The sequence below is a fragment of the Cnephaeus nilssonii genome (genome assembly GCF_951640355.1).
Source record: "Cnephaeus nilssonii genome assembly, chromosome: 1".
NCBI classification, from domain to species: Eukaryota; Metazoa; Chordata; class Mammalia; order Chiroptera; family Vespertilionidae; genus Cnephaeus; species Cnephaeus nilssonii.
In genome coordinates, this window is record NC_137072.1 from 89,622,600 (window position 1) to 89,640,950 (window position 18,351).

Sequence of the window (18,351 nt, forward strand, 5' to 3'; positions counted from 1 at the left end):
CGTTCAGAGGAGTAAGAAGTTAACACGAATGAGAGCAACTCTAGAAGGTAGAGAGCCTTGAAATACTAATAGAGGAATTTTACTTGCAGCAGCGGGAACTTGGGAGTCAGCATAGCTTCTTGAGCCGAGGAATAACAGAAAGTCCACATTTTGGCAACCAGTGCTCTGGCTGAAGGGTACAACTTCATGCTGATCTTGTGCAACCTACTAATTTTGTAGGTAATTTTAGATAGAAAACCATCATGTAGACAATTACCAACAGAACCAAGACTGGCACTCCCAATCTGAGCAGACTATGTTTATAAAGAAGGTTCTGGAAAAAATACCTGAATAAAATATACACAGGAAAGTGCTTCTAACCTTGCCATATTTAAAGTTAGGTGACACTGGAATGCCAGTAACAGTTAAATTTATAAGGATGTGGTAGAAGACCTTCACTTGACCCTCCATGAGAAAATTTCTCTGATATTTAATTGTCTCTACAAAATTGACCTTCATTCAATGACTTGGGCAGTTTCAGGTCACTCCATTCCCAACAGCTATGTTCTAAGCATTAGCCATGAACACTGAAGCATGAAGAAATTAAGCAGCTACAGAAGACATTGGGGACCTATAACAATTCAAGGAATGAAAGTGGTGGTGTAAAGTTGCAATTAGCCTGTTTTTATTCCCTTTAGGGTAACGTTTTACTGATGCACATAAACCTGCAAATGCAGAACTGAATTTCAAGTCTCATTTTTTATTAAAGTGTAGTTGATATACAATAGTATATTAATTTCAGGGGTACAGCATAGTGATTTGACATATGTATTCCTTACAATGTAATAACCACAAGTCTAGTAACTATCTGTCACCATACAAAGCTATAATAATATTGACTATTTACCCTATTCATTAGATTTCTGTGAATTTGTTTGTGGAGGATTTAATTCACACTTGTCAGAATGGCTATTATAAAAACAACAACAACAACAACTAATAAAAAGTATTGTCAAGGATGTGAAGAAAAGGGGTACATTGTGTACTATTTGGATGATTATTAATTGGTATAGCCATTATGAAAAATAGTATAGATGTTCCTCAAAAAATTAAAAATATAACTACAATATGACCCAGCAATTTCACTTATGGGTATTGATTAAAAAATAATAAGAACACTAATTTGAAAAGATATATACACCCCCATTATTTACAATAGCCAAGATATGGAAGCAACCTACGTGTCCATCAATAGAAAAACGGGTAAAGAAGATGTGATAATATATATACAGTGGGATATTACTTAGTCATAAAAAAGAATGAGATCTTGCCATTTTAAACAATGTGGATGGCCCTAGAGGGTATTTTGTTAAGTGATATAAGTCAGACAGAGAAAGACAAATACTGTATGATTTCACTTATATGTGGAACCTAAAAAACAAAATGAGTAAATAAATAAAATAGAAACAGATGTATAGATACAGAGACCAAACTGATGGTTGCCAGAGGGGAAGGGGATGAGGGGAATGGGTGAAAAAGCTGAAAGAATCATTCTTTTATATTTTACAAAATATTTTTAGCTTATTATGGTAATAATAGTTTGAATTAATTTAAATCCATTAATTCTTGTAGAAACATACTAAACAATGTAAGAAGCCTATTAAACAACTATTTCCCATTTTTAAATTCGGTATTCATTGCTTTACCACATACGCAAGTTCTTTGGGAAAAGTTAACTTCATCTCCAACACGCGATGTGGGAGAAAAAAAGGACCACTCCTTAGAGGAGATAAAATGGGGCATTTACTGAAGCCTGACACATCACTTTCTGTTAGACAATAGCCAGCATACACAGAAACAAAAGTCACATTCTTCGAGAGAATGAATGAGGAACCTTATTTAATGGCAGAAACAACCTCAGAAGAATGTGGACTGCAGGAGAATAACTGATGGTATATTTGTGGAAATAGTGGTCAGAAAAGCAACTGTCTAGAACCTGGGAAGGTAAACTCTTCAATAATTGGGGTTCAGTTGTTCTCTCTGATCATGGATTTTGCATGACAATCCATGTGAAGATAGCCTCTACAATAATCATTCCACTGGAATTGAAGCCTCCAACAGAAGTTAACTTCACAGTAATGGAAACTTTTACTTATATAATTTCTTATTGATCCATTAATTAATTCAGAAATATTGATTGATAATTTACCATATATAAAATATTGTTCATTTACCAGAGTTGTTTCAAAAAGTCTGCTCTATGGGACTTTCATTCCACTTGGGTTCCAAAGCAAGAAAAAAGTAAACAAAAATGTAAATAAAATATTTTCACATAGTAATTAAGCAAATCAAAAACCGTTTTATAATAGAAAATGATGGGGATGGAGTAGTGAACCATTCAGTAGGGTGTTTGCAGGTGGCCCAAGGTGATATATTTTAACCAAGAACTGCATGGTGAAGAGGCGGACAAACACCTGAAGAATTTCTTTCCTCTTAGATGGGAACCATAAATTCAAAGGCCTCAAATGGGAAAGAGCTTGCATCTGATTTGTAAAATTTTCCATTCAATCCCCAGAACCTGGAAAATATAAAATATATGTTAAGCATTCATTAAATAATGGTAAAGCAAAGTAATAAATTATTATGTTTTTTTTTAATATTTGGAATGATTAAACAAGAGAGATTTTCTATTTGCATAGAACAGTGTACACACCTGAGGAAGTTGGAAGTCATAGATGAACCGTACACTTTCTTGAGTTTTGTCACAAAATTTAGTCCATAACAGACTGTTTATTAATTCAATTAACTAATATGTTCTTAAAACCACAAGAAGTTTTATTTTATTAATTTCTACTAGAAAATTCATGCACTGGAGCAGGGGGTCCCTCAGCCTGGCCTGCCTCCTCTCACAGTCCAGGAGCACTCAGGGGTGGGAGGCAACCCGGTGATCAGGGGAAGGCAACGCCCCCATCACACCTCTGCTGCTGCCACTGCTGGCAGCACAAGCCTTGGCCGGCCCTGGTTACCTGAGCCTCGGGTGGTCCTGGGTGGCTGGGCAGCTGCCATCTGAGACTTGCCTGCACCTCAGGCTGACCCTGGGTGGCTGGGTGGCTGAGGGGACTGAGGGACTCCGGAGGCAGGCATGTAGAGCGGCTGGACCGGCCTGGGAGTGGGCCCAGCCGTGCCGTGCACCTGCTGCCCTGGCAGGGCTCCAGGAACTGGGCACCACATTCTTGTGGCTGTGGGCGCCGCCATCTTTGAGGGTGTAGCAGTCAATTAGCATATTCCCTCCTTATTGGCTGTGGGTGCCGCCGTCTTTTGTGAGGGTGTGATGGTCAATTAGCATATTCCCTCTTTATTATATAGGATTACATATTAGAATTACTAATGTCAAATAAGCATTTTGGAATTTTTATTGCTCTCTGATTGGGCAAAAAATGCTGAATGCTTGACATAAAAGAATGGAAACATGAAAAAGAACATTCATGCAGGGAGAAAACTGAACATGGGAAAGATATGTCACAGAGGCTAGAGGCAATAATTATTTCAATGCATGATGAATACATTTACCACTTAGAGTGCTGTTAAAAACAAATTTACAATAATTCCTAATGATTTATGGAAGATGTTTAACATGAAAAATAAGTAAATGAGAGGTAATGTTGAAAATTAATTGTAAAAATATTGATGTTGAAAATGCTCAGGTGTGTTAAACTATTTCCAGGATATTATAATTTCTGAAAAGGCTAATACTGCTTCTCTTATTGCAAACTTTCCATCTGGTTAGGTAGAATTATTTAAAATATTTGAAATCAGTCTCTGGCAAATATTGGGAGTGCTTCTTATCAGAGGATTACGTCTGTCATCCTACAACTATGATACTTTCACATTTATTACTATAGCAAAATCTAAAATTACTTTTGTGCTTTAACTAGCTCTCAGTACATAAATAATAAATATCATAGACTGGTTTGCCTGCAACTTGGATTGAACTTGTAGTAGTTTCTTTTCTATTTAAAAGAAAATATGCTATCTTAGCACAGAAATCTAGCTTACTTAAATCATCTCTCCCCAGTGCCTTGTCTTTTTATTGCTTGTGCATTTCCTACTTAGAACTGTTGAAAAACTTGTTGAAATTCATGATTCAAATTACTGCCAAGGACCACAATGCTCTTAACCTAGTGTTTGCTTCAGAATTGATGAAAATAATTTTCATTATAACTTAAAATTCTCCTTACATAATACCACATTTGACCTGGAAAAGATATACTCCAATATAGAGACCAAATGGTTTATTAAGTAACTATATAAGAGCCAGGTAATATAGATGGAAGAAATTTTATTGTTGTTTTTCCACTGGTCTGTAAAATCATAAGAACAGGCATGATATATACCTTGTTTACAGATTGCTGTTTGATTTTCTTCAATTTCTTTTTTCTTCTTCTTTTGGTTAATCCTCACCTGAGGATATTTATTTATTTATTTATTTATTTATTTATTTATCTTTACTGATTAAGGTATTACATATGTGTCCTTATCCCCCCATTGTCCCCTAACTGCCTCCCCCCCTGCTCTTGCCCTCACTCCCCTAGTGTCTGTGTCCATCAGTTATGCTTATATGCATGCATACAAGTCCTTTGGTTTATCTCTCCCCCTTCCTCCCACCCTACCCTGTCTTCCCTCTGAGGTTTGACGATCTGATTGATGATTCTCTGTCTCTGGATCTGTTTTTGTTCATCAGTTTGTGTTGTTCATTATATTCCACAAATGAGAGAGATCATGTGATATTTATCTTTATCCAAATGACTTATTTTGCTTAGCATAATGCTCTCCAGGTCCATCCATGCTGTTGCAAATGGAAGGAGTTCCTTCCTTTTACAGCAGCGTAGTATTCCATTGTGTAGAGGTTCCACTGTTTTTTATTCCACTCATCTGTGGATGGGCACTTAGGCTGTTTCCAAATTTCCAGAGGCCCTTCCAAATTGATAACTTTTCTTCAATAAGCAGGGAAGATGGACAGCGGTGGAGTTTGCTGGGGTCTATACTATCTAGGGGTATGCCTCAAGCTTTACTAGCATTGGTTACAGAGGTGGTCACATGTACATTACCATGCCAAATCCCAACAGCTTTTAGTTATTACCTGTTTATTAGCAAAGTTCTAGTTTTACCTAGTGGGTCCTCTCCCCAAATATTTCTGAGGTTTTCTGGGGGATTTTTCTTTGTCCTGGATTCAAGCCTCCGTGTGGGTTGATTGCTGCCAACTTTTGGGGAACTCAGACATTGTTCTTGACTGTAATTCTTAGTCCCCAAAGTCTAACATGCTAGTTCCTTTTCCTCAAGGGATTCTGGCATGCTACAGATGGCAGGGCTGATAGGTACTTGAAGCTCCAGAAGGCTTTTAAAATTTTACATCTCTTTGAACCGTGTAATCAAGTGATCCCACCACCTTCCTCTAATGTTGCAGAGCTACACTCTCTTTAACTCTGGATTTGTCCTTATTGGATCATTCTCATGCTAGTCCGGCATATGTATTCCACTGCAAATTCAAACACACACACACACACACACACACACACACACACACACACACACAGAATGGAGAGTATTTATATGGCTGTTATAGGAAGGACTCCAGTATCAGCTGGACTTGGTTTCCCTTTAACAATTTAGACTGCTGCTAAGTCCAGCTCACTGTCTGTATATTAATATTTCCCACATTTATGGAGATGACTATATATATTCACAAGACAAACCTTAGGTACCTAATAAATATTTAAATATTTTTCAACTAGAGGCCCGGTGCACAAAATTCATGCATGGGGGTGGGGTGTCCCTCAGCCCAGCCTGCACCCTCTCCAATCTGGGACCCCTCGAGAGATGTCCGACTGCCTTCTCACAATCCAGGACTGCTGGCTCACAACTGCTCACCTGCCTGCCTTCCTGATTGCCCCTAACCACTTCTGCCTGCCAGCCTGTTCACCCCCTAACCACTCCCCTGCCAGCCTGATTGATTCCTAACTGCTCCCCTGCCCGCCTGTTTGCCCCTAACTGCCATCCCCTGCAGGCCTGGTCACCCCTAACTGCCCTCCCCTGCAGGCCTAGTCCCCCCCAACTGCTGTCCACTGCAGGCCTGGGTCCCCCCCCAACTGCCCTTCCCTGCAGGCCCTGTCACCCCTAACTTCCCTCCTCTGCCATCCTGGTCCCCCCCAACTGCTCTCCACTGCAGGCCTGGGTCCCCCCCCATCTGCCCTTCCCTGCATGCCCAGTCACCCCCAACTTCCCTCCTCTGCCAGCCTGGTCCCTCCCAACTGCCCTCCCTTGCTGGCCAACTTGTGCTGGCCATCTTGTGTCCACATGGGGGAAGGATCTTTAACCACATGGGGACAGCAATCTTGTGTGTTGGAGTGGTGGTCAATCTGCATATTACTCTTTTATTAGATAGGATACAGGCCTGGTGCATGGGTGGGAGCCAGCTGGTTTACCCTGGAGGGTGTCCCGGATCAGGATGGGGGTTCCCTTAGGGCGTGGGGCGGCCTGGGTGAGGGGCCTGTGGTGGTTTGCAGGCCAGCCATGCCCCCTAGTGACCCAAGCAGAGGCCCTGGTATCTGGGGTTTATTTATCTTCTACAATTGAAACTTTGTATCCTGGAGCAGAGCCAAGCCTTCTGCTTGCTCCATGGCAGCAGCCATTTCTGTTGGGGTTTATGTATCTTCTATAATTGAAACTTTGTCGCCTTAAGTGGAGGCCTGGGCAGGCGAGGGTGTGCGGAAAGCTTGGCTTCCTCCATTGCCGGGGGCAACCCTAGCTCTCACTCTTTCCAGCTCCGTGGCTGCCGCCATTTCTGTTTGGATTTGTTTACCTTCTATAATTGAAACTTTGTAGCCTTGAGTGGAGGCTTAGGCTGGCAAGGGCAGGCGAAAAGCTTGGCTTCCTCCATTGCCTGGGAAACCCAAGCCTCCCTTCTGCTCTCTGTGCCTGTAGCCATCTTGGTTGGGTTTATTTGCATATTTGCTCCTGATTGGCTGATAGGCATGGCTTGTGGGCATGGTTTATGGGTGTAGCAGAGTGATGATTAATTTGCATATTACTCTTTTATTAGATAGGATGAATGAATGAATGAATGAATGAACTATATTTTCTTTAATTATTTCAATGTTATTTTTTATAATTAGGCCTTTGTAGGAATGAACATAGTCTTATAATTTTTAAAAATATAGTTGTAGCATTCAGAATAAGAATACACGTTAAGGTCCTATAGATTTTCCTATATAAAATTTCTTTATAAGTTTATAATTCATAGATGCAGATTAATGGGGTTGATTGCATTACCTCTTTGCAGAACCAACATATGTATTAGACACAAATTTGGGCAACTACTTGGTAAAATAGGCTATCACTATGTTCAAACTTTTGTTCTTTGGATATGAGCGAGTGGTTCAACATTCAGTTTTATGATCCAACCTGGGACAATTAGAGTCTACCTTTCAGGTTTTTGAAAATTTGCATAAAGACAGAGGTGATTGAAACTGAGTCATCATATGATTGAACTTGCTAAGATTCCTTAGAGCTGCCTCAGTTTTTGTCATTATGGTGCTTAGAGACAATGTTTTTGATTCTGAGTGACTTCCAATATACTTCCAATAAATCTGTTTTGCCTAGGTTAGCCCTTGACAATGTCTGTTATCTGTAAACCAAAGAACAAAAACCATATGGCCCTAAATATAAATAACAATTATAGAAGAGGATGCTTTGTTAATCTGCCAATAAAAATTGGAAGCCAAGTCTTAGAATCTAGTGAAGATATCTTGCCTTGATAAAATTAGGTACTCGGGATAATTGGAAATTCAAAGGACTTTGGTGCTAGAAAGTCTATCTGCATTATAGCAGTGGTTTTCTATGTGGGATTTTGTAAATAATGTGAACTAAAACTATAAAGATATATGAAAATATAAACTTAACATATAATTATAAATAATATTAGGTTAACCTTTTGCACTCGGATGTCGAGTGTGACTCAACACGGTTAGCGTTAGAATAAAAGAATCGAGAAAAAAGCAAGCGAGTGCAAAGGGTTACATAAATAAATATTATTTTACTCTTCTATAATTTGGAAATGCTAATTGCTGATCACTGGGCTACTGTACGAATTAAATGAAAATGTAGATTGAAAGTCCTAGCATAGAGCCAGCATATACAATATTTGTGTAGGAATGGTTGAAGAGAAAGCCAGAAAGACAGACTAAAGCAGCACTTTGGAGAGCCTTATATGCCATAGCAAAAAATTAGAAATTGATTTATTTGGAAACCGGAAGACATTGAAGGACATTGAGCAAGGAAGTGACATGATTGTGGTTGCACTGTTGGAAGATTAATGTGACACTGTGATACAAGATGGACAACTGTGAAATGGTACATGGCAACCTCTCAGGAGAACTTACAGTAATCCGAGTGATGGCAATGCGAGCCGAACCTGGGCAGGTGACAGAGGAAACAGAACAGACTGGAGGTGATTCGGACACATAAAGGTGAAAGGAGCTGGTTGTGGGGGTAGGTGATGGAGAAATATACAAATCAGAAATTCTTGAGGTTCCAAGTCTGATGGCTTGGGATAAAAGCAAATATAGTTGAGGATGCTAGAGATATTACGTGAAATATAACTAAGCAAAATTTAAAAAATAAACAATTATGACAGAAATTATACTTTGAATATTGACTATAACATTTTTACGTCTTGTAACATCTTAAGCTTCTGAGCCATTATTATTTTGTGTGTTTCTTCATCAGTAATGGGTTATGACTCATTCACCATTTATGTATTAAGCTGATTAAATTCATCAAGAATTGCCTTAAAATAAATAGTTTGGCTTTTCCTCAGATCTCCTGTTCTTTTTTTTTTTTTTCTATGTAGACTACACCCTTAAATTGTGTCAAACTTTCACTTCAAACTCATCTATAATTGAGCAATTCCTTAGTACCTGAAGTACTACCTGTTATTTCACATTAAGTTTCTTGTTTAATTTCTTTAATCTGTACAAGCCTACTATTTGTGGTAGGCATTATTATTATTTAGTACTTATTTTTGTATTTTTAAAGCTTTATTGTTGAAAGTATTATATATGTCCCCCATTGGCCCCTTCTAGCCCAGCCCTGCCCCCTCCCTAGGCCTTCACCACCCTATTGTCCATGTTCATGGGTTATGCATATACTGTATGCATACAAGTTCTTTGGCATCATATTCTTGTTTCAAAAATAAGGAGGCTGACCCTAGCTGGTTTGGCTCAGTGGAAAGTGCATCAGCCTGCAGACTGAAAGGTCCCAGGTTTGATTCCGGTCAAGGGCACTTGCCTGGGTTGAGGGCTTGATTCCTAGTAGGGGGTGTGCAGGAGGCAGATAATCAATGGTTCTCTTTCATCATTGATGTTTGTATCACTCTCTCTCCCTCTCCCTCCCTCTCTGAAATCAATAAAAATATACACTGAGTGGCCAGATTATAATGATCTCTGAATGCATAATAATCTGGCCACTCCATGTATATCCTATATAATAAAAGGCTAATATGCAAATTGTCCCCTTGATCAAGAGTTCGACCAGCAGGCAGGCTGGCCAACCGCCCATGTCCCCTCCCACTGGCCAGGCTGGCCGGACCCTACCCATGCATGAATTCATGTACCGGCTTCTAATACACACACACACACACACACACACACACACACGCACACACACACTGAGTGGCCAGATTATAATGATCTCTGAATGCATAATAATCTGGCCACTCCATGTATATCCTATATAATAAAAGGCTAATATGCAAATTGTCCCCTTGATCAAGAGTTCGACCAGCAGGCAGGCTGGCCAACCGCCCATGTCCCCTCCCACTGGCCAGGCTGGCCGGACCCTACCCATGCATGAATTCATGTACCGGCTTCTAATACACACACACACACACACACACACACACACACACACACACGCACACACACACTGAGTGGCCAGATTATTATGCGTTCAGAGGTCATCATAATCTGGCCACTCAGTGTATTTAGAAAAAGAATCAAATCCATTTAGAAAAATAAGGAGGCTGAAGTTCCAAGAGCTGTCCATTACTCAGCCCATGGCTGGACTTACTTCTGGGAATTACCTTCTGTTAGTTTTCCAGCCTCAAGAACAAATCAACAGTGTGGACATGCTTATTGAGATAAATGAAATTATGGTCCTGAATGATCATTCTCTCTTTCTGAAGCTTAAATTAGCTTTCATTGGAAGATTTACTACCATTGAAAGTATCCAACCAAATGTGTAACAGGCTGTTAAATGTGATTACTTTGAAATAAACACAGTTAAATCATAGGTAGGAGTTCTATAATATATTTTTATGGCAGTGGTTCTTAAACTTCTTTGTGCTATAAAACACTAAGTTACAGAGCTACCAGCGATAATGGTTTCTTAAAGCAGCTGGTTCTTATGGGAAGGGGTATGTGTGGATGGCATAAAAATATCTGGAAGTATGTAGCATTGACCTAGTTTATTTTTTCCCCAGATTAAGCTTTTTAGTGTGCAGATGACTTGTCCCCACTTGATTTCTGTAAATAATAACCATAATTTTTATGTGCAAAATCTATCCCCAGCTTCATCCTGAATTTGTAACTACTGTATATTTAATAGTACTTTTTTTTTTTTTTAAAAAGGCTACTTCTTAAAAAGCACTATAGCATCTTTTGAGGTACTTTTAAAAACAACAACAAATGATTCAAATAACAGTCTTCTAAATCATATATTTTAAATATATGTGTTCTAGCTGTGAATTATTTTCTTATTCAGATATCCCTTGTCAACAAAACAAGGCAAATGTGGGAAAAAAGGGGCTTTAGAGGTAAGTTTAGAGATATCTATTAATATCTAAGTACCTGGATGAATTCTAGTAATTTCTGACATTTTTTGCCTCAGTTTCATCATCTGTGAAATTCAGTTCATGAAGATGTAGCCCTCACACATACCAGGTGCTCAGTCAGCCCTTGTTCCTTTCTTACCTTAATGCTTTACTGGCCTGTCTCCTTTTCTGAGGGGCCTTCTCAGTTCAAGTTTCTTCCCATCAACCACCGGTGCTACATTCACTCCTGGTCTCTTCCTCTTCCCTCCCCCCAACCAATCTTCTCTTTGCCCACAATAATTCTTATGGAATATTTTGACATCATTTTGTAATTTTTATTGCAGTATAATTAAAAATATTTTGACATAATTTAAACTCAATTTTTAAGACATTTATGTTCATTATTTTTAGTAATTGTGGAATATCAAGAAAGTGGTAACCTGAAGAAATGAGAGAGACTATTGCAGAATAAGGTAGATCTTCTTGAAAAACAACAACAACAAAAAATTTGTCAATGGAGGCCAATAACGTTCACTGAATACATTTTTAATAAGGAGAAATAGATGCATACAATTAATAACAACACTTTAAAGTAAAGAACATGAGTCATTAGGCATTCATCAATGGTGTTGGTTGATCAGATGTTCAAGGTAGGATGGAAAAGAGTAACGTGTTGATGTGCAGGATTGATGCAGAGAGGATACCATTTAAGCAGTGTTTTGAAGGATGAATAGAACTTTTCTAGTTTGTAGAAGAAAAGAAAATATCTCAACTTCTTAAAAATATGCAACTTTATTCCAACTTGTGTTTCCACTTGGAAACTGGTCTGAGAGCATTCTGCAGTCTTTATATAGAAGTCTTAATTGTCTCCAGTTCATAAAAGCTGATGCTTCACTATCAGCGAATAATATATGAGTCATGGCACTATTCCTATCTTAAAGACAAATGACTCACCCAGAGAGAAAATAATGTGAAATTAAATTGTTTTGCAATCATTTCATTGCATTTACTTTATTTCTCAGGACTCTTGAAACTGATATATCTCAAAAGGAAATTCATAAAAAATGTAGCTAATTTGTTAATCTGCTATGCTTCATATATTCCCATTTAATTTCTTATATTAAAAATAGTAGCATTTAATTTGCAGTTAAAATTATTCAAATTTTAATCAGATGAATAAACAAAAGATATGAAAATTTTTGATATAAAGTGCATTTATTGACAGTCACAATGAATGATAAATGCATAAAAAGGTTATAAGACATATATTGATATAGAGTAGCAACATGTATATATTATACTACATATAAAGAACAATGAAGAACAATCTCTTTTTTTCTAGAAGCTTTTACATATATTTCAGATTGAAAATTCAGTGAATTTCACAATGTGATCAACAGATCAATGACAAGATATAGAGCATTAACATCTATCAGCCCAGAAGCAACCTTCATGCTCCTTTCCAGTCATTAATCTGAACGACAATAACCACTATTATAGTATCAAGACATTTATTACTAGTACTATATTAACTGTGTCTCTTTGGAAAATTTATGTTAAGGACATAATATCGTATATATTCTTTTGTTTCTAGTTTCTTCCACTCAACATAATGCATGTTGTTGAATGTAAAAGTAATATACACATTATATATATGATTTAGTTAAATGAATATTCTTCAATGGATATATACTTTTTATTGTTATGGATATATATGGGTTCCCTCCTCCCCATGCTTGACTATTAAGAATGATGGTTCTATATACATTTTTGGTTTAATGGTTAAAAGAGTGAGACCTGAAATCCCATTGTTTAAATTTAAATTCCAATTCCAAAAATATTAACTTAGTGATTTGGATATTCCTTACCTATATTTGCCCCAATTCTTCATCTGTAAACTAGGTAATTATATCTCCCCAATCAGTTTATCTGAGAACTTCTTATTTTAAGGAATGCAAAGACCCTGAAACAGTGCCTGGCACATGGTAAGAACTCAATATATATGTTTATTTTTTATAGCAAAAACTAAAACTATTTCCCCTAAGAACAGGAACAAGACAAGGATGCCCACTCTCACCACTCCTGTTCGACATAGTACTGGAAGTGCTAGCCATAGCGATCAGACAAGAAGAAGAAAGAAAAGGAATCCAAATTGGAAAAGAAGTAAAACTGTCATTATTTGCAGGTGACATCATATTGTACATAGAAAACCCTAAAGACTCCATAAAAAAAAAACTACTACACTTAACAAATGAATTTGGCAATGTAGCAGGATACAAAATTAACACCCAGAAATCTATGGCTTTTTTATACACTAATAATGATCTCACAGAAAGAGAAACAAACAAACAAACAAACAAAAACAATCTCATTTACCATAGCACACAAAAAAATTACGATACCTAGGAATAAACTTAACTAAGGAGATAAAAGGCCTTTACTTGGAAAACTATAAGACATTGAAAAAAGAGATAGAGGAAGACACAAACAAATGGAAGAACATACTATGTTCATGGATTGGTAGAATCAACTTCATTAAAATGTCCATACTACCCAAAACAATCTATAGATTTAATGCAATCCGATTAAAATACCAATGGCATATTTCATAGACCTAGTACAAACTCTCCAAAAATTCATCTGGAATAAAAAAGACCCTGAATAGCCACAGCAATCTTGAGGAAGAAGAACAAAGTTGGAGGGATCACAATATATCAAGCTATATTACAAAGCCAATGTTCTCAAAACTGCCTAGTACTGGCACAAGAACAGACATATAGACCAATGGAATAGAACAGAGAACCCAGAAATCGACCCAAGCCACTATGCTCAATTAATATTTGACAAAGTAGGCAAGACCATACAATGGAGTCAAGACAGGCTCTTCAATAAATGGTATTGAGAAAATTGGACAGATACATGCAAAAAAAAAATGAAACTAGACCACTGACTTACACCATATACCAAAATAAGTTAAAAATTGATAAAGGACTTAGATGTAAGATGGAAAACCATAAAAATCTTAAAGGAATCCACATGCAGCAAAATATCAGACATATGTCATAGCAATATCTTTACCGATACAGCTCCTAGGGCAATGGAGACTAAGGAGAAAATAAACAAATGGGACTACATCAAAATAAAAAGCTTCTGCACAGCAAAAGAAACCATCAACAAAACAAGAAAGCCCACAGCATGGGAGAACATATTTGCCAATGTTATATCTGATAAGGGCCTAATCTCCAAAATTTATGGGGAACTCATACATCTTAACAAAAAGAAGATAAACAATCCAATAAAAATTGGACAAAGGACCTAAATGGACACTTTTCAAAAGAGGACATATAGAAGGCCAAGAGACATATGAAAACATGCTCAGTCACTAATCACCTGAGAGATGCAAGTCAAAACAACAATGAGGTACTATCTCACACCTGTTAGAATGGCTATCATCAACAAATCAACAAATGACAAGTGCTGGTGAGAATGTGGAGAAAGAGGAACCATTGTACACTGCTGGTGGGAATGCAGACTGGTGCAGCCACTGTGAAGAACAGTATGGAGCTTCTTCAAAAAATTAAAAATGGAACTCTCATTTGACCCAGTAATCCCACTTCTAGGAATATATCCCAGGAAATCAGAAACACCAATCAGAAAGGATATATGCACCCCTATTGCAGCACAATAGCTAAGATTTAGAAACAGCCTAAGTGCCCATCAAGCAAATGAGTGGATTAGAAAACTGTGGTACATCTACACAATGGAATCTATGCTGCTGTAAAAAAGGAAGAACTCTTACCATTTGCAACAGCATGGATGGAACTGGAGAGCATTATGCTAAGCCAGTGGTCGGCAAACTCATTAGTCAACAGAGCCAAGTATCAACAGTACAACGATTGAAATATCTTTTGAGAGCCAAATTTTTTAAACTTAAACTTCTAACGCCACTTCAAAATAGACTCACCCAGGCCATGGTATTTTGTGGAAGAGCCACACTCAAGGGGCCAAAGAGCCACATGTGGCTCGTGAGCCGCAGTTTGCCGACCACGGTGCTAAGTGAAATAAGCCAGTCGGAGAAAGATAAATATCACATGACCTCACTCATTTATGGAATATAATGGACAACATAAACTGATGAGCAAAAATAGATCCAGAGACAGAGAAGCATTGAAAAGTCTGTCAAACCTCAGAATGAAGGCAGGCGAGTGTGGAAGGTGGGGGTAAGAGATCAACCCAAGGAATTGTATGCTAATCAATGGATACAGACACTAGGGGGATGGGGGCATATGCTGGTGGGTGAGGATGGCTGGAGAAAGGTTAATGGGGGAAAAAAGAGACATATGTAATACTTTAAACAATAAAGAATTTCAAAAAAATTAAGTTTGTGGGTAATAAACTTTTTGAATTCTTCAATGTCTAAAAAGTCCTCTTTAGTCAGTGCCAATACATCTGATGACAGTTTATTTAGATACACTCTTCTAATGAGCATTTTTCTTCAGAATTTTATTATCTTTTAGTTAATTACCTGGTGTTCTGTCTCAAGCTTTCTCCTTCTCTCAGAGCCCAGTAGCTCTTACCTTAGCATTATCCCAGAATTCTAGTTGCTCAGCTTGGGACCTCTTTCCAATCCATGGGCAAAGGATGTCTCAGTTCTTTGGCTTCTGCTTTGGAGTATGTCCATTCAGCAAGTCCCTTTGATCTCCTGCACTGCTTTGGGTTTAAGTTTTTGTTTCTCTTATTATTTCAGGGGGGTTTTGAGAGTGAAACAGGATAATATCTTGAACAGGAAATAAGATTTTTTGGACATAGTTCTTGACATTTTATTTATTTTATCCCTTACTAGAGGCCCAGTGCATGAAATTTGTGCATGGGGGGGGGGTGTCCCTCAGCCTGGCCTGCACCTTCTTGCAATCTGGGACCGCTGGCTCCTGCCTGTCTTCCTGACTGCCCCTAACCGTTCACCTCCCTGCCTGATCACCCCTAACCACTTTGCCTGCCTGCCTGATCGCCCCTAACTGCTCGCCTGCCTGCCTGATCACCCGTAACCGCCTCTGCCTTGGACCCTGCCACCATGGCTTTGTCGAGAAGGGCAAGCAGAATGGTGTCCGGAAGGTCATTCGGCTGTCCGGTCTAATTAGTATATTACACTTTTATTATTATAGATAATGTAATATTGGGAATAATGTGGGTTTTTATTTAGAGAAACTATGTTCACACTCTGGCTCTTCCTCCATAACAGCTGTGTGTCCCCCACAGCCCCAGCAAGTAATAGATCCTTCTTTTGGTTGCAGTATTCTTCTTATCTCCAGTACAGCACGAGTCATCCTGGGGTAGTAACAAGTGTACAGAGAAAAACAGTCAATTAATTCAAGGCCAACCATATGTTCTGCTGTAAGCTTTTTGGAAATGGGTTGGGGTTGTAGGAAGACAATGCGTAGGGACTTGGCATCTTGCGGCTGGTTTTGATTACCATTAGCCTTAGACAAGTGAGTCCAAGTTTTTAGGCCCAGTTTTTTCTTATTTTTAAAATTAGGGATGGTGTATAAAACAATTAAAATCCCCCAAAATCCTTGGTAGGTCCCATAGTGTCAGTGTTTCTAAGCTTAAATTGAACAGGCACTATTTAGCTAATACTGAGTTAGTATATGTGTGTATATTTTATGTGTGTGCATGTGTGTGTGTTGATATATATATCCTAAAGGAAAATTTATCTTTAGAGAAGAGATAATTTTTTATGTGGAAGTTGAACAGTTCTTTTGGAATGAATTTAGCTTCAATCTATGTTTTTATGCTGACAGACCTGTAGGGAAGTGTGTTTAGGTGGAGAAGGGGGACTGTTGAGGGGTGTTTGAATGAAAGTAGGTTTTGCATATTTATCTGTCATCCTTCTGGCCCTAAGGGAGCCCCAGGCTGCTGCCTAGTGTAAATTCCACGCTGTGCAAGTCCAGAGGCTGTGTCTTTCCTTCCTTTGGTATTCACTCACATTCTGAGAGATTTTCAATTCTGATTTCAGAGAGATTCTATGCAATGCAAAGTTATTGTTTATATTTTCAGTCATTCATATTACTTAAGGAATTATCATGTATTCTTTAATAGGTAATTGTAGAAATTGCCCTTGTACATCTTGTACAAAGGAATTAAAAAGTATCTCCTAATTATAAGGGAAAAGAGCATGCAGCACGGTTTTTCTCATATTCCTTTAAAGTTAAAGAATGTGAGCACCTCATATTGTGCTAATGAATTACCTTTGGGTGGTTGCTTCCTTTTCCCTATTCTAGGCCACTTTAGAAATATCTTCATTTAATTCGTATTCTGAAAACCACTAATGCTATCAGTAAAGCCTATATGTAATCTTTGATATATTTACAGTGTCCTTCTTCCTTACTACAAACTTCTATAGCATTCATTTATTAAATTAAAAAAAATAGCACACGTATTACGCACTAAACACTGGGCATAGCTGGAAAGACCAAATGTGTTCCTACCCTTGTGGAGCTCAGAGATGGAAAAAAAAGGCAAAGAACTAGATTCATATGTACCTAGAGTTACAGATTTTGATTAAGAGCAATGAAGGGAACTTGCTGCTGGGAAAGAGAATAGCCTAGTTGGGGAACTGCTTTGTTGTATAGTCAGGGAGCACAGAAGCCTTCTTTGGAGATGATATTTAAAACGAGACCTGGGAGATGAAAAGAGAACAGGAAGGGGAAGAGATGGGGTAGATTGTTCATTAGGGAGAGATTCTATGACACCTGTAGGGAAGAGCTGTAATGCACCTACTGGTCTATTAGTGCTAATATTTACAGAAACACCATGATAGGTCCAAATGGACCTTTCTTCAATGACTATGACATAAGTCTTCTGGGCATTGACTGAAATGGGGGAATGTGAAAAAGCAATAAAGCACAGTTGCTCTACACGGCAAAATGAGATTTCGGAAATTATCTAGGGATAGAAGAGTGAAGATGAAAAAATAAATAAAGAAGACAATGATGTGAGAAGGGTGAGGTACCTATCAATAAAATAATTCTGGAAGAATTACAGAGAATGATACGTGAAGATATTCCTAATGGAGGAGATAGTAATTTTGCAGGCATGATGATGGTCGGTATTGAATGTATAATTGTTTCTTTGATGTAATTATTCTCTTACATTCAAAAATGTATATACCCTTTGAAATATATCAACTACCTACAAAATCTGTCAAATGCATAAGCCTTAGAGTTGATGGCTAATTTTTTGGAAAACTGAGAGAAGACAGGGTCAACAAGCATAGGAGCAGGATAATTGCAGGAGCCAGGTCATAATGGAGGCTCAGGCTGCCTCAGGGATGGAATCAGGAGCAACTTAAAGCCCCGTTATCAAGCACACTGTACAACTTAATGGGATGGGAGCTGAAGGACCTTATTCAGATGTTCAAGGAAAGGTGATCCTGGAAGATTGGAGAACTGAGAAGATTTAGATCAGCGGTTCTCAGGTGGAAGTGATTTTTTTTCTTTTTTGTCCTC